The 17,975-nt window shown below is 42.2% G+C and overlaps 1 long non-coding RNA gene across 1 annotated transcript in view; it reads left to right on the top strand.

Moving 5' to 3' along the window:
• The window catches only part of LOC114049263, an 88,341-nt gene that overhangs the window by 23,418 nt on the left and 46,948 nt on the right, over positions 1-17,975 (top strand). Inside the window, exon 3 of the long non-coding RNA XR_003569846.1 lies at positions 11,495-11,546. This is a non-coding gene — a long non-coding RNA (uncharacterized LOC114049263). The remainder of the gene's footprint in view (positions 1-11,494; positions 11,547-17,975) is intronic.

Here is a 17,975-nt window from a genome sequence, read left to right on the forward strand (position 1 = left end):
ATTCCTTAATTCTGGCCTGAAGCTAGCCTTGGTATAAAAATATGGAAGACAGTATGACCAAGTTCTTTTCCTTCACATTATTGGAATCATAATGTGTCCTATTCTCTTGATACAGCTTACTTCGTTCTGGATCAGTTCAAGTCAGTCTTCCCATGTTTTTCTGAATTCCCCATGTTTATCATTTTTTAGAGATAGCATGGTGTAAGTTCTCAAACTGTATGAGTGGGCACCCCAGTGAACTCACTGGATGCTGTGGGATATTTTAAAATTTTAATATAACTATTTAATAAAGGGAAAATTTAGGTATCTCTTTTGTCCTAGGGGTACTCTGAGAAAAATTTACTGGGACACTAAGGATACCCTATATGAGAAGTCTGGGAACTTCTGGAGAGTTGACCTTGATGCCAGGAAGACCTGAATTCAAGCCCCTTCTCCAAAACATGCTGGCTTTGTGACCCTGGGCAAGTCACTCATCTCTCAGTGCTCTAGGGCTATACAACTCTCTGAGATGATAATTTATTAAAAAGGTGCCATCTTGCACTGGTGGACAGTTTCCTCACCTGAACTTTCCCTATACCAGAAATCGTAGGTTCAAGCCCTATCCCCTACTTGGCTTAAGTAAGCCCTCATTGGGAGTTCCCTATATCAATGAAATCATAGGTCTGGTTTCTATCCCATCATTTCTTACTGAACAACACTATTCCATTAAATTTCAGTTCTATAGCTTGTTCCCATTAAATTTCAATATTATGGCTTGTTCCCTTTCAGCTTTTGAAGTAGAAGTCACATTCTGATGGTCCAGTTCCTATCCTAGTCCCTATTCTTTCTAGGTTGGGGGGCAGGGGGAGGGATATTAACTCCTTATCCCTCAGATGGTTACTTCTTACAGGGTACTCATATATTTAGGGGAAGCTAGGGAGGGTATGAGCAATTGACCCACTGTTAAATCTTTTATTAAACCTATGTTTATTGAGAACTGAGAAATCAATTGAAAGAGGAATCTTGTCTGCAGGAGAGCTCCGTGCAACCTTAGGCATGGGAAGCAGGAGAAAGGACTTGGGTAACCCTGACCCACATCTATTAATGTTGGCCAGGGCTCTCCACCAGGTTGCCAGATGCTCTTTGGGATTCCCAGGGGTTGGAGGTGGGTGGGTGGGCTAGTAAAGGATCCCAGAGAAAGAGGAGTACTTAAAGGAGCAGATTTCTGGGGATGGGTTTATTTATTCTGTCACTGTAAGGCTGAAGGATCTAGTAGACACAGCTGATTAGACTGGAGGTTCCAGAGATGACACCATCCCCTTCTCTGTCCTATCCCCTCTGGGAACCAGGAGGTGTGAGGCCCAAGTAAGTGTATGTATAAATAGGCTAGGTCCCTGGCCACTCATTGGAAAGTTTCCTGGCACCAGAAGGAGGGTGTGAAGGCATGAGGATCCATTCAGAGTTCAAACATTGGCACCAAAATTGGGTGGCTGGTGTACCCTGGGCCTTCCTAGTTGAAATTAGAAGGGGATATAAATTCTTCCCTGTCTTACGGTGCTCACTTTTCTGTGAAGAGACTGTTTCTCTGGCCCCCAAACCTATTTAAAGTGATGCCATAGCATATTCTAGCTGTATTCTGTTAATGAAGGGAGCTTCATTAACTTTCAAATTTTTTGGTTTTGTTAGTCATGAAATATTAATTGTGTGTCCACTGTGCCACAGAGTGTGATAATTAGGCACCATGGGGAGAGGGAAGATAGCAAAGAAAGAAAAACTATAGTCCCTGCCTTTAGAAGCATACCATCTAATTGGGGGATGGAGAAGGGGAATAGGGCAAGTATACATATATAGACAAAATATATTAAAAGCCCATGCAAAAGTTCAAAAGTACATTTATACCCTAGTAACTCTAGGCTGCAAGGAGTTTCAGTACCTACGTGTTGAGAGGGAGCTGGAAGAACTGGATCAGGAAGACTTTAATTTAACAAACATTTATTAAATACCTACTGGGTGCAAGGTACTATGCTGAAGATACAGACAGAAAAGCCAAACAGTCCTTGCCCTTATATTATATAGGTACATCCCCAAAATTCATTTTGAGTAGTTTTTGGGGAAGGGAGGGATAAGATTTGGTAAAGAGAAGTAGGAAAGGGTGGCACAAATACAAGGAATGGGAGCCGCTTCTTGGGGATCAGAAGTATTTTTGGAATTCTATGAGAATTCCTTGAGATATAGACTTGTCTTTTTGGCCTAGGCCCCTAGTTGGGCCACCTGGAACAGACAGGGCATCTTTCCTTAGGCCAACTGTTACCCTGTCCCATCTTTGTACCCTTTCTCCCAAATCCTTCTCTTCTCTCCTTCTCCACCATCCATTCAGAATGGACTCTTCTCTTCATCTCCATCTGTTGAAATCTTTCTCTTTGTTGTGGGCCCAAATCAAGGGCCAACTCCTCCATGAAGTCCTCTCTGACTGCAAACCACCCCCCCCACCTCATCTCTCACTGTAGAAATATTCTCTCCCATTTCCTTACCTCCTACTCATTCCACATTCAATAAGCAATTATTAAGTGCCAAGTGCCATCTTTATGTTCAATACAGCTTACATTTTACTAAGGTATATAGTCCTCCTAAATCTTAATGCCGTCCCTCTGAGACTACCCCCAATTTATCCTGTATATGTCTAGTGTGTAAATAGTTATTTCCATGATGTCCCTCCTTCGAAAGCAGGGACCGTTCCGTTTTTTGTTTTTATTTTCTTTGCATCCCCAGCACCTAGCACAGTGCTTGGGACATAGTTGGTGCTTAATAAATGCTTGTTGACTGACTTACCAGCTCTAAATCAACAGTCCTATATTTGTGCTCTTCTTGCTCCCCCCTACTCTAATAGATCATGACTTCTTTTATTTCTAGGGTGCCTTAAGATTTACAAAGGACTTGTTTCATGTCTGTTGTATGAAGTAGGTAATGCAGATATTATTATCCACATTTTATGCATGAAGCATCTGAGGCCCAGAGAGGTTAAACAACATACCCAAGATTACACAGCTAGTAAGTGTCATCAAAACTCAAACCCAGGTCTTGTGAGTTCCAGTCTATTATTTTTGTCGCATAGCCAGAGGGCAGGGACTGCTTCCCTCTTGTCTTTGTATCCCTACCATCTAGCACAGTGCAGGTACATAGTAGGCTATTGGATGATTGATTCAGAGCAGGGTTTTGTGTCCTATCTCTTTGTATCCCCAGCACCCAACACAGTGCCTTTGCCCTCCAAAGTCACTTAATAAATGTTTGTTGAATTATTGAAGCAGGGGGTCTAGTGGCAAGAGTCACCACCTAACTTAATCAATTCTGCTCCTCCCTTGGGTTTTCTCCTCATTTGTCTTGTCCAGAAAAATCTCCCAACATCTCTGAATATGTGAAAAACACTGCTAATGAACTAACTTTCCCATTTATCTTCTGGCTCCAGAGACTGACAGGAAAGGAGAACTAGGTAGCTCTTTGCCTTGCTGGAATTTACAACTTCCCAGCTCCCTTATCCTATTATATTCCTTTTATATTGAGGAAAACAAGAAAAAGGACCTTCCCAAAGTTATCCCTCTAATTAATGGGGAGAGCCAGGGTCTCAAGCTCATTTGGTCATAGGGAGATCATAGGATCATAGATCCAGAAATGAAAGGGATCTCAGAGTCCTCCTCATTTTACAGATGAGGAAACTGAGGCCCAGAGAGGTTCAGGGACTTGCCCAAGATTGTGATTACACAGGTCCTCGGATCACAGAGCCCTTAGTTCCTTTCACAGGTCAATGCTATCTCTGAGATTAGAAGGAAGGAAGAATGTTCTGATTGTCAAGACAAGAGAGCCAGTGGCCTAATGGAGACTGGAATCTCCACTTCAGGAATCAGGTGGACTGCAAAGGGATATATAGAATGACCTGTGTAGTGGATAGAATGTTGTACTTTGAAGTCAGGAAGCCATTGCTTCAAATCCAATGACCCTAGATAGGTCACTTAGCCTCTCTGTATCTCAGTTTCCTTATCTTTAAGGTGAGGAGTTTGGACTTTATCTCTAAGATCACTTCCAGCTCTAAATCTAGGATTCCAACTCTGACTTTTGTGGGGGCAGCCAGGTGGCACAGTGGATAGGGCGCTGGGAGTCAGGAGTCGGGAAGACGAGTTCAAGTCTGGCCTCAGACACCTACTAGCTGTGTGACCCTGGACAAGTCACTTAACCCTACTTGCCTCAGTTTCCTCATCTATAAAATGAACCAGAGAAAGAAATTGCAAACCACTCCAGTAGCTTTGCCAAGAAAACCCCAAAAGTTGTCACAAAGAATCAGATGTGACTGAAAAATGACTGAACAAACATGACCTCTGAAGGATCCTTTGTAAACCTGGGATTGTAGGGTTTATCTCATAGAATGCTTTTCCTTCTGAGACCTTAGTGGGAAATTAAAAAAATATACATATTGCAAATACAAGAACATTATGGATATAAAGGAGTAGTATCTGGAGAGATCACTCCTTGCCTAGCAGATATTGGGCCCTAGAAAGTAAACACAAGTTCTTGAAGATGCCCCCTCAAACCAGGCATATTCTGGTGGGCACAGAGTTCTTTATTTTCCCTTTGGACATCTGCAAACCATTCTGAAGTGCTTTCCTCTTCTCGAGCTTTGCCAGGACACTGGGACCAGAGGGACAAACTGAATTCATGAGCAATTCTGTTCTTTGGAGAGATACTACTCCTGGGGGCCGTTAGCTTGTGGTTGGAGACCAGCCCCTTTCAGGTGCATCCTGGAAGTTGAATCCAGCTCTTGGCTTGCCTCAGCCAGCCCTGAGTGAGATGAAACTGTCCTTAGATCTATCTTTCTTAATTTTTTGCCCTCTTTCAGGTGGATGGGACTTGCATTCAGGAAGACCTGTGTTTGAATCCTGGCTCAAATTTTTATTGACTGTGAACCTTGAACAAATCACTTAATATCAGGTTCTATTTCCTTCCCTGTAAAATGAGGATCGTTAGAGCATTGACCTCCAGAGGTTGTTGTCAGGGGCTGCTAAGGAGCACTTTGCTACCCTTAAAACATGTCAGCTATCATGATAAATAATTATAAGGCCCAAGGTAATTTCAGAGGTCTCACTTGTCTGGGTTTATTTTGATACAGTTAGGTTACTACATGGTTGGGATTGGGTGGAGAGGAGTGGAGCAGGAGAGAGAGAGAATGGTTTAGAACATTAATCAAATGTCCTTATCCCTTGTCTTCATTGCCATCAGCTTTTGAAAATGATAGCTAGATAGATGTAGAACCTTGTTATTGGATCAACATTGACCTTAAAAATCCATTTGAATTGGTCTATGGAAGCTGCCATTATTTCCTGTTATGTTTTTGGTAGTTTGATCTGACTTCTAGTTTACACAGATCCATTGATTGCTAGAGTGAGAAGGGACCTTAGTGAACATCTACCCCATTCATTTCACAGAGAGAGAAATGGAAGTGAAGGGACAGGAAGTCAAGTCAATGTGCCAGTCACTGTGCTAAGTGATGGATACAAATACAAGCAAAAAACTTTCAAAAGAGAAGTGACATAGCTAAGGTCACATAAGTAATTATTGGTAGAGCTGGAATCCTAACACAGGTTCCCAGATTACAAGTCTAGCACTTTGCTGTTCAACATTCAACAAGCATTTATTAGGCACCTACTAGACTGTACCATTATTAAGTGCCTACAACATTCAGGCACTGTATTAGGTGCTGAAGTTATTAAAAAAGACAAAAATAAACCCTTTGCCACCCATCTCTTGGAAAGCCCACTGAGGAGAGAAACCCTATATGTGCAGTGATTGTGTGAGAAGCAGTCCTCATATTTTAATAGACCTCAGATAATAAACAGGGAAGAAATCATATAAATGCAGTCTTTGTGACCAAGGCATCTAGGAGAGAATAGACCTCCCTGTTCAATAGAAAATTTGCACTAGAGAAATTATGAGAAATTCAGGAAAAGCTTTAGTGTTCGGATATTTGTTAAGAGTGAACACATGGGAGAAACTGGTTAAATGTGGCATTTGTGGAAAAAGCTTTATCCTGAACTCACACCTTTAATGCTCATAATAAAGTATACTCAGGAGTAATGACCTATATGATGCATCAAAAAAGAAAAAGTCTATGCCATCAAGGTGCTTACAATCTATTGGGAGGTGGAGTGGAGAAATGGAGAAGGAACAACATGTACAATAAGTAAAATGGTATAAATTAAATAATTATAGTAAAATAGAGAAAATCTATACAAAGTAATTTTAGGAAGGGGGAGGTACTAGCTACTAGGAAGATTAGGATTTGCTTCCTGTGCCTAGTGACCTTTGAGTTGCACTTTGAATATTTCTGTAAGGCAGAGGTGAGGAAAGGATGCATTCTAGGCATGGGAGACAGCTGGTGCTAAGGTATGGAGTGAGAAGGTTGAAAGTTACATATGGAGACTGGTTTGGGTGGATCATAGAATGTATGCAGGAGAACAATGAGTAATAAACCAGGAAATCTAGACTGGAGCTAGATTGTGAAGGTGTTTAAAAACCTAACAGAGGAGGTTTTTTTTTCTTTTTTTCTCTTCTTTTCTTTTTTTAAATCCTGGAAGCTATAGAAAGCCAATGGAGCTTCTTAAACAAAGGAGTGACATGATTATGTTTTAGGAATGTCAATCTGGCATTTACATGGATTGGAAATGGCGAGAGACTTGAGGCAGGGAGATTAATTAAGAGGCTGTTGAAATAATCTAGAAGAGTTGGTGAGGGACTGCACTAGTGTAGTTGTAGAATGAGTGGAAAGAAAGGATTGATGTGAGAGAACAAGATGGGCAACTGATCAGATGTGGGATTGTGATTAAGAATGAAGAGTTAGGGCAGCTAGGTGGCACAGTGGATAAAACTCCAGCCTTAGAGTCAGGAGGACCTGAGTTCAAATCTAGCCTCAGACACTTGACACTTACTAGCTGTGTGACCTTGGGCAAGTCACTTAACCCTGATTGCCTCACTGCCCCCCCCCCAAAAAGAATGAAGAGTTGAGGATGATGATTGAATTTAGGAAGGTGGGTTACAGGAGGGGTGGTAGGACTCTTGCTAGAAATAGAAAAGTTAAGAAGAGAGGTGAGTTTGAGGGAAAATAGAATGAGTTTTGTTTGGATGTTCTGAATTTGAGATAACTATGGATATCCATCTGAGCAGATATGTCCAGCAGTTAATTGTAACACAGACTGGAGTGCTGGAGAGACATGAGGGCTGAATATGTGGATGTGGGAATCATTTGCATAGAAGTGATCATTGAACTTGTGGAAGCTGATGAGATCACTGAGAGAGCCCCAGAACTGTGCTCTTGTGGTATGCTGAGGCATAGGAGCAGGACAGAGATGATAATCCAGCTAAGAAGACTAAGAAATAGTGGTCATGTAAGGAAATCAGGAGAGATCAGTGTCATTAAAAGCCAAGGAACAGAGAGGATCTAAAAGGAGGGGTGACTTTCTGTGCCAAATGTTGAGGAGAGGTCAGAAGGACTTTTAAGACTAGGCCATTTGGGTTTAGTAATTAAGAGGTTGTTCATGACCTTGGAGAGTACAATTTCATTTGGATGGTGGAATCAGAAGCTGATCAGGAAGCAACAGATACAGACTTTTATGATCTTGTTGAAATTTATTTTTTAATATTTTATTTTTTCCAATTACATGTAAAGACATTTTTAGACATTCATTTTTCAAAAATTTTGAGTTCCAAATTTTCTACTACTTTCCCTCATCTCCCCTCCCAAGATAGTAAGCAATTTGATATAGGTTATATATGTGCAATCATGTAAAAATATTTCCATATTAGTCATGTTGTGAAAGAAGATACAGACCATAAGAAAAAAAAACCATGAAAAAATAAAGTGAAAATAGTATGCTTTGATTTGCATTCAGGCTATCAGTTCTTTCTTTGGATGATACAGACTTTTTTTTCCATCAGTAAAAGTGGCTATGAAAGAAAGGGAGGAGAGATATAAGATGATAGCTTGAGGGGACAGCAGGGACAAGTAAAAGGGTGTTGTTGTTGTTTTTTTAAGATAATGGAAGATCTAGACATGCTTATAGGCAGAAGGGAAAGAGCCAGCAGATAAACTGAAATTAAACAATATTTGCTAGGATTTACATAGAGCTTTAGGATTTAGTTCTATTTTTTTTTTTGGCTAGGCCATGGGGTTCACTGACTTGTCCAGGGTCACATAGCTAGTGAGTGTCAAGTGGCTGGGTCACATTTGAACTCAGTTCCTCCTGACTCCAGGGCCAGTGCTCTATCCACTGCACCACCTAGCTGTCCCTAGGATTGAGTTCTTTACACATATTATCTCATTTGATCTTCCCAGCATCCCTGTAAGGGAGTAGCTGCATTTATAGAGAGCTTTGAGGTTTGCAAAGTGCTTTATGAGATATGTTTATTTCATTTGATCCTCACAACAACCTGTGAGGTATGTGCTGTTATGATCTCCATTTTATAAATGAGGAAACTGGGGTACACAGGTGGTACTATCATTATCATCCCCATTTCCCAGATGAAGAAACTGAGGCTTGGAGAAGGAAAATTATTTGCCCATTGTCACATGTTGAGGCACTGTCAGAGGGAGAATATGAACTCAGGTCGTCTTGATTCTAAGCCCATAACTCTATCCACTATGCTACCTAGCTGCCTTAAAGATTAGAGGAATCTGTTTCTGATTAGAGGAGCAACCTTGGGGTCGGTTTATGGTTGGAAGGGCAAGCTTGGCAGGGGGAGTTGGATTAAGGGCATAAGTAGATGGGTTGGTCTTGGCAAGGACAAGGTGCACTTCTTCCTTAAGGACTTAGAACAGGTTTTCTTAACTTGGGATCCATGAACTTGTTTTTAAAGCATATTTTGATCATTGTATTTATTTCAATATAATTGTTTCCTTTGTAACACTATGTATTTTATTTCATGCATTTAAAATTATCATTCTGAGAAGGGATCATAAGCTTCTTCAGACTGCCAAAGGGACAAAAGAATTTAAGTCCCCCTTGTGCTAGAACAAAGGAGGAGTGGGGAATGATTATAGATTGAGAGAACCAGAGCTGAATGAAAATCTTGGACAGTATTTAAAGCAAAATGCCTTTAAAGTGGACAAAAAGGGATGCAATATTACTTTATCAAATAGCTGCAAGAAACCCTTGCCCAGGGCTTTAGGTATTGACCCACATTGAATCTTCCTTCCAGGGAGAGAGAACAGGGCTGGCCACCCTCTCAAAAGCAAAAACAGGTCAGGCTGATCTCCACAGTGGCATGGAGCCAAGGACTCAGACCGCCGTTGCTCCCTTCTGTCCCAGCAAAACTCGGACCACCTATCTTCCCTGTTCCCCACTGCAACGTCCTCTTCCAGTTCCTATCCATGTCACCTCAAGCAAGTCGATTTTCTTCTGGACCTCCATTTTCTTATCTAACATTGAGAGGGGGTTGGATAGCCCTCTGATTTTAGACTCCTATATTGCCGGAAGAGGTGTATGGCTTTAGAACCGCAGGTGCTCATCAGGCTAATTCCTTTTGAATGGCTAAGAACAGACCCCCTGAAGAGCCTCTGGCTGCTGGTGGGGGAACATTCAGTGGCCCTCGGGAGTCTGAGTTGCACTTGTTAATTATAATTCTCCGTGCTTCCTTGTTGCTTTTGGTTTAAGGGGTGAGGAAGTGAGGGTGTATCGCTGTAGTGCTACTGAATGTAGGAACAGAAACCTAGAGGGCTATGAGGAGGGAGGGAGGGAGAAAGGGAGGCTGAGGAGGAATGAGGGAGCAGCATTTTTTCTCTCCCTAAGTAACTACGGTTCTCTTGCTCCACATCCCTGATACCTCAGCAACCCTTCTCCTTGACAGTTAGCAGGAGTGTTACAGAGGGTCAGCTTGCAGGGCATCAGGGAAATGCTTCCTTGGGGAGAAGAAGGGGTGTTTCTCTTTCCCATCAGCCTCCCTCAGAAGGAGGGCATTCTTTCTTGCCAGTTCCCTCTACCTTTTAGAGTAGGATAAGCTGCTCTCAAACCCCCTTCACAGGCCTAAGTTAAAGCTCAGAGCTTCTCTGCTGTAATGCTCAGTCCTAATGACATGGAGTTAAAGGATTCCAAACAGTTTGCCCCTCACTGGGCCCTTAATTACATTAAAACACAAAAGCCGCACTGCCGGCTGGGTTCTCCTGGTGGATTGCAGAGACTGTCCTAGGGAACAATCGGGGCCCTGTTCTCATGGCCTGTTTTCCCCCAGCTGCGCCTCCCTTTCATCTCCATCTCTTTCCCAGGGACTCAGGGCTCATTCCCAGGAGGGTGGAATCTCAGTGTTCCAACCTTCCGACTTCTTGCCTGGTTTTGTTAGTTTTGTCCTTTCTTCTCCGCCCCCCCACCTCTTTCCCCCCCTCCTTTTTTCATTCATTCCTTTTCCTCTGTGGTACGAGGGGTCTCAGTACACTCTAGAGCAAGGCTTATTAACCTGGGGCCTGTCAACCTTTTTTTTTTTTTAATTTTGATAACTGTATCTCAATATAATTGTTGTCTTTTGTAATCCTATGCATTTTATATTTATGTATTTAACTACATTCTGAGAAGAGGTCTACAGACTTCACCCAATTAATACCAAAGAGGCCCATGGCATAAAAAAAGATAGAGAATGTTGATCTAGAACCCAAGGCTCAATTTCATTTCTTCTTTCCTAAATCAACTCTATTATTTATTTGTTCATTGTGGGCAAGGTTACGATCCAGAAACAAATTGTATGTTGAGAGGGTGAATAAAAATAATCTGTGCTAACCTGCTACTTTGTTTTTACTTCTAATTTGCATGTTATTCACTTATAATCAAAATGTCAGCCTCTCTTGACACCAGCCTTCCCCTCTCCCCAAATCTTACATCCTTTTCTCCTTGTGCCCCATCACAGCCCCTGCTGTGTCAGGTGGAGTTGGTTAAAGCCTGGAAGAATAATTGGCTATATTCTATCTAGATAAAGTGCTTGGTCAGTGACAAAATAGATTTCCTCCTTTCCTAGCATATCTCTCCTTTCCAAGTCAACAACCCTTTGTCCAGGGAGAAAGGATGATATGTCAAGAAAGGGCATTTCTCGAATTTGAACATTTTCTTGATGAAAATGTCATCTCACCCAGTAGGGGTGGCTGAAGCCTTTTCTAGGCAGTCATAAAGAACTCCTCACTTCCAATGAGAGCACACTTGAGCTCGTGTCCGTAAACAAGCAGGTGGCCTGTTCAGATTTTGAGGGGGGGGTCACCGGGTGGGCTTCTGTTTTTATTACATCCCCTTTATACTGTACCATCCACAGGAGGGTGCTGATCATTAAGCTAAAGGGGACTGAGGTGTCATTTTTTTCCCATCTTGATGCTAACATAAAAATACTTGAGTGCTTCTAGGTAGCTGACTCTGCCATTGTGCAGTCCTCCTTCTTACCTCCTTTTCCATCTCATTGCTTGGAATTCACTCCTTTTTCTTCTTTGCTTTGATTCCTTTAGGGTTCAGCTCAGGAATCACCTGCTCCAGGAAACCTTCACGGATTCTCTCTAGGTAAGAGTGCTCTCTTTTTGCTCAGATTTTCCAAAAGCATTTTGTCTTCTCACTTGCTTTGCCCTATCATATTCTACCTTCAACTGTAACACTTCCTTGTGGACAACGTATATCCTTCCCAGGAGCCTGTAAGCTCTGTGAGGGCAGGGATAGTGCATTTTTGGTCTTTGTATTCTCAGTGATTACCACAGTGCTTTGTACAGAGTAGGTGTTTAATAAATGAATTTCCAGAGAAGAACATTCTGGGACCTTTTGGGATAATGCATTACAAATGTCTCCCAACCCTTGTAATACAAGTCACAATAATGATAGCTGCTGTGTAGGATTTTAAGGTTTGTAAATCACTTTGCTTACATTATGTCATTTGATTCTCAGGTAGGTACTATTATTAATCCCCATTTTATGGGTGGAAAAATATGGAGAGAGTATGCCAAGGAGGAGCCTGATCAAGGTTAACAAGGTTAAAGGATGAGGCTTTGTTCTGACCTAGAAAATGTCTTCCTGTACAAGGTATAAACATAGGATCATCAGTTAAGAGCTGGAAGGGACCTTAGAGATCAGGTAGAGATCATTGTCATTTCATAGCTGAGGAAACTGAGTTCCAGAGAGGTTAAATCACTCCATAGGGTGGAAGCGGAAGAACTAAGATTTGAACCCTAGTCTTCTATGCCATCCTGCTGGCAATATCACTTTTAAAAAATTTAACTTAATTTAATTTTTTGGTTACGTTTCAAATTCTGAACTGTCTCCCTTCCTCTCTGTCCTGCATTAGAGAAGGCCACCATCTCTCTCTCTCTCTCTCTCTCTCTCTCTCTCTCTCTCTCTCTCTCTATCTCTCACATACACACACACACACACACACACACACACACACAACTCACACACAAATGTAAAACCATACTATGCATACTTTTATTTATGAGTTCTTTCTCTGGAGGTGGATAGCATCTCTTCCTTCATAGATTCTTTGTAGTTGATTTGAATATTTGTAATACTCAAAATGGCTTAGTTGTTCACAGTTATTCTTCAAACAATATTGCTGTTACTATATACAATGTTCTCTTGGTTTTGCTCATTTCACTGCATTATTTCATGCAAACCTTTCCATGTTTTTCTAAAATCAGCCAATCATTTTTGAGAAGATTGATTGCTGTGGCCAGTCGTACACTTGTGCTTGATTCCTGGACTTGGGTTTTCCAAAAGAGAACAGAAAAACTGATGAAAGAACTCAGGGCTATGGCAGGTAGAGAGAACCCAGCTCTCTGAAGGAAGTCTCCGTGGCCCTGTAGTCCCTCCAGGGAAACACAGGTATCCAGTAACCATGTAGCCCCAGGAGAGGAGAGAACCAGATGGCCCTAGAGACAGCAGGCAGCAGACAGAAGGAGCAGGAGAAGAGCATATCAGAGCTACTGGGCCAAGCTGGGAACCTTTAGGAATTTGAGCCAGGCAGCTGTGGAGTGGTGGTAGCAGAAACAGAGGGCAATGAAAAAGAGGAGGAACTTTCGGATCAGGACTCCTGCAGGGAAGAGAAGGAAGGAGTTCCTGGACCAAGCTGGAGCCAGAGACAAAGGGCAGTGAGGATCAGTGCCCTCATGCAGAAGAACTTGACTGGTGACAGATCCCATTAGCACATAAGGTCAGCACTAGGGCTCCTTTGCCTAGATTTTAACAAAGCTTTTGATGAAGTACCGTTCTTGTGGCGCAAGTGGAGAGGTATGAATTAGATGATAATGCAATCAGGTAAATGGGAACCATTCAGAAGGCTGGACTCAGAGAGAAGTTGTTAATGGTCTCTAGTGGAATACCCCAGGGATCTGTGCTTGACCCTGTATTGTTTAATATTTTTGTCAATGACTTAGATAAAGGAATAGATGATAAGCTCATCAAATCTGAAAATGACACAAAGCTGGAAGAGACAGCTAATGCAGTGGATGACAGTCAGGATCCAGAAGGATCTTAACAGGCCAGTTCATTGGATGAAATCCACTAAGACGAAATTCAATAGGGATAAATGTAAAGTCTTACACCGGTATAAAAAATCAATTTTACAAGTGTCAAATGATGAAGAATTCAACAGTTGTTCTGAGAAAGGTCTGGTGGGTTTTGTGTGTGTGTGTGTGTGTGTGTGTGTGTGACATGGCAGTGAATAAAAACTACTTCATATTGGGCTGCATTTAGAGGAGTGTTACTTCCAGGAATAGCCCCATTATACTCTGCCTTAGTCAGAATTCACCTGGAGTATTGTGTTCAGTTCTGAACTCCACATTTTAAGACGGTCATTACACAGCTGGAGAGTGTTCAGAGGAGGGCAACGAGGTTGGGGAAAGGCCTTGAGCCCATGTTATGAGAAGATCAGTTACAGGAACTTAGCATGTTAAGTCTGGCAAATAGGAGACTCAAGGGAAATATGAAAGCTGCTTTTAAGTGTTTGAAGGGCTATCACATAGAGCAGGGATTAGTTTTGTTCTTTTTGGCTCTCTGAGGGCCAAACTGGAGTAATGGGTAGAAAGTTGCAAAGATGCCAGTTTAGTCTTGATATTGGGGAAAAAAAAACCCCAGCAACTTAACAATTAGAAATATCCAAAAGTAGAATAACCTACCATGACAGGGAGTAGGTTCTCCCCACTTGGAGGTCTTCAAGAAGAAGCTGGACAACTTCTTTTTTGGTGTATTGTGTGTGTGTGTGTGTGTGTGTGTGTGTGTGTCTGTGTGTGTGTGTGTGTGTGTGTGTGTCTGCTGTGATTCCCTTCTAACTCCCACATTCTTTGATTCTGGTATAGATGAAAGATTTAAGTTTGGGCCTCAACCAGGGTAGAAAGTCTCTGCGAAGGTGGGCCTCCCTGGAGGAGGTTTCTTGATTCTAGCAGCCTTGAGTACTTTCTCCTATTGGGTGTGGGAACCTTAGCCAGTCTAGTACTATGTCTGGAGGTGACTATATAGGAACCGAGTAAGGAAGTAAGGAAGACTTGAGTTCAAATCCAGCCTCAGACACCTACTTGCTGTGTGACCCTGAGCAAGTCATTCAACCTCTGTCTTCATCAGTTTCCTCATAAGACCTACTCCCAGGATTGTTGTGAGGACCTGATGAGATGATATTCATAACATTTTTCATAGTGAGAAGAGAGGCCTAGTAAGAAGAGAGCTGGGCTCTGAGTCAAGAAGAACTAGGTTTCAAGCTGAGCCTTGGACATATACTGATTGTATGATCTGGACACATGCCTAGTACCTAGTAGGCACTTAATACTTGTTTCCTTCCTTGGAAGGTAGAAGCTTACTAGGGAGGGAAGAAGAATTGTCTTGACTGTTAATGGGCTCAGATATGAGTCCTTTCTCATAGAAAGTTTTTTGCCCAGTTAAATAATGGGCAGTTTTACTATTTTACTATCCTTTACTGTTCTATACCATTTACTATCCTTTACTTGGTGTATTGTTAGCCTGAGTGCTTGCATGGTAGCTGAAAGTTTTTTTACCTTTTCTGTAGAGACCTAGACATAAACTACATTCTGATAGTGGTCCCCCTCCCACCGCCATCTAAAATGTCTGCTTTATATAATCCCTAGCTCGCTTCAAAGCATAGCTTAAGTGTTAACTTCTACCTTGGGTCTTTCCTGATAAATTATTAGTGTTCTTTCCTTCTTGACACTTTTTTTTTGTTCAGTAGTTTCAGTCATGTTAGACTCTTCATGACCCCATTTGAGGTTTTCTTGGCAAAGATATCAGAGCGGTTTGCCGGTTTCTTTTCCAGCTCATTTTATAGACAAGGAAACTGAGGCAAATAGGGTGGTTAAATGACTTCCCCAGAGTCAAACAGCTAGTATATATCCAAGGTCAGATATGAACTCAGAAAGATAAGTCTTCCTGACTCCAGGACCAGCACTGTGGCCACTGTGCTACCTAGGGGCCCTTCATTCTTTCCTTCTTGAAATTACTTAATTTATAGTTAGTTATTACTTGTTTACATGTATTTACCCTCCCTCCCCTCAGAAGAGGGTACAAGAAGATCCTTGAGATCAAAGACTGCTTAGTTTTGGGGTTTGTATCCCCAGTGTCTTGCACATAGTAGGTTCTTTATGTATACTTTATTCAATTGAATGATCTCCCAGAGAAACCCTGTTTTGGAGCAAACCTAACCAAAATTCTGATGTTCCCACATTATACTTTGGGTGAGGAAATTAGCCAAAGAGTAATTCTTGAGAGGCTTTCAAGACTGAACTTTTATGTAAACTCAGAGCTGTCAATTTTATGCCACGGATTAAATTTAGAACTGGAAAAGTTTTACCTAAATCCAGCAATGTAGGCTCTGTTGAAATAGGACCTTCCTTTCCTGAACTTTATTCTTCCTCAGCTACTCATGGAAGGAAAGGGCTCAGGCAGGAGACCTAAAGCCAGTCAGGCAGGTGGTTCAGTGGTTAGAATGATGGAGTCAGGAAGACGAGTTCAAATCCAGCCTCAGACACTTACTAGCTATGTAACCTGGGGCAAGTCATTTGACCTCTGCCTGCCTTAGTTCCCTCATTTGTAAAATGGGGATAGCAATAGCACAGGCTCATTGTGAGGATCAGATGAGACAATATTTGCAAAGCTCTCTGTAAACCTTGACATGCTATGTAAATGGAAGCCATTCTTTCCTCATTGCTTCCCTGTGCCAGTCCATAGGGCAACAGAAAAAAAGGCTGCTGGGTGAGTGTCTGGGCTCTTTGGAGGATATTTACTTGCTAGGCAAATGATCAAGCTCAGCCCCTTAATTAATGTTCCTTTGGAGACAGCTGGTGCAGTTCCTTCCCTGTTAACCCCCCACCTTCCTTCCCCCTCATATGAACATGGCTTAGTGACTGACCTGCCTTTCTTGCTCTTTCCAGTGGTCCCAAGAGGTTCCCAGGGCCCCATATGGGGAAGCTGGTCTCTTTTATATTCTCCCCATCAGAAGGTGTGTGATATGGAACAAGGAATCTATGTGCTGTGGGCTCTCTTAGGGATGGAAGCCCCCTGCGTCCCAGCTGCCTCCCTCGCTTGAGGCCAAGTGCTGGACTCAATTGTGATTCGGCTTGTCATCTATTGGCTTCCAGGTCTTTGGAGCCTATTAAAGGGCTAATGGGCTTTCCAGGCTGCACCAGTAGAAAATCAGGCCCTGTGGGAAAGGTATCCTAACTGGGGTGGTTAGCCAGGTTTGAGGATGACAGGCTTCTCCTGAATGACCCCACCACAGGCAGTGAGTGCCACCATGCTTTTCATCTCTCCAGACGGCACAGAGTGAGCTTTATTACCTGTGCTCAGGTGGATTTCCTTCATTCTGTAGGTAAAAATGTGATTCTTTGGCCCATAGAGTTAAGGAGGGATTTGTGTCCCACGAAACTATTCTAAGTTTAATGTTTCAATTTCTTATTGTCGGGATGAGTGGAATGTATGTTCTCCCATTCCCCCTTTTTATTGAAAGCTTCAAAACTGTATAAGTGATCATGGCATCATATGTGCAGAGCTGAAGGAGACCTCAAAGGCCATCTTTTTGGCTCTGTCATTTTACAGATGAGGAAACCGAGGTCCAGGGAGATCTAGTAACTTGCTCAACATTACTTGAGTGGTAAGTGTCTGGAGGGAGGAAGGGTACAGTAGGCACCATTTTGTTGGACTTCATTTGGTCTAATGTTGCCAATAAGAGACTAGGAAGGGAAGGGAAAGGGATAAAGTAGACTGCTCAGCATCCTGACTTGTCCTGATTGAAAAACACAAATTTCTTTAGACTCTGATCTCCCTCCCCCCCACAAGCACTTTGGTCTTGAAGATGGAGAAACCATTTGAAGCATTTGAGCAGTACTCCAGCACTCTCTCTCATCAACTGGAGGCTGTTACTCCTGCTTTGGGTAAACTTTTATGGGCTATTCCTTTCTATTCATCAACCATTAAGCACCTACTGCATACCAAGCATTGTGGATACAAAGAAAAATGAAACTGTTCTTGCCCTTAGGGAGTTTACATTCTGCTGGGGAGAAATAATTTGCACAGATAAGTAAATATAAAATATACACAAAGTAAGTAAATATAAAAGTAGAAGGATAGTGTGACCTAGTGAGAAGAGTCAAGAAGTCCTGAGTTCAGTCCCATGTCTGCCATAGAACAGGTATTGATGTGTATTGGGAAGTTTCTCATTTTGAACTACCTACACTCATGTACAGGGCAGCATGGTGGCAAAGTGGATAGAGCTCTGGGCCAGGAGTCAGGAGGGCTCGAGTTCAAATCTGGCCTTAAGTACTTACTAGCTATGTGACCCTGGGCTAGTCACTTAACTGTGTTTGCCTCAGTTTCCTCATCTGTAAAATGATCTGGAGAAGGAAATGGCAAACTATTCTAGTATCTTTGCCAAGAAAACCCCAAACAGGGTCACAAAGTGTCAGACACAATTGAACACCACCCCCCATGTAATTAAAGGTCCTA

Source organism: Vombatus ursinus, unplaced genomic scaffold (genome assembly GCF_900497805.2).
Source record: "Vombatus ursinus unplaced genomic scaffold, bare-nosed wombat genome assembly UNPS02014797.1, whole genome shotgun sequence".
Classification (NCBI taxonomy): Eukaryota; Metazoa; Chordata; class Mammalia; order Diprotodontia; family Vombatidae; genus Vombatus; species Vombatus ursinus.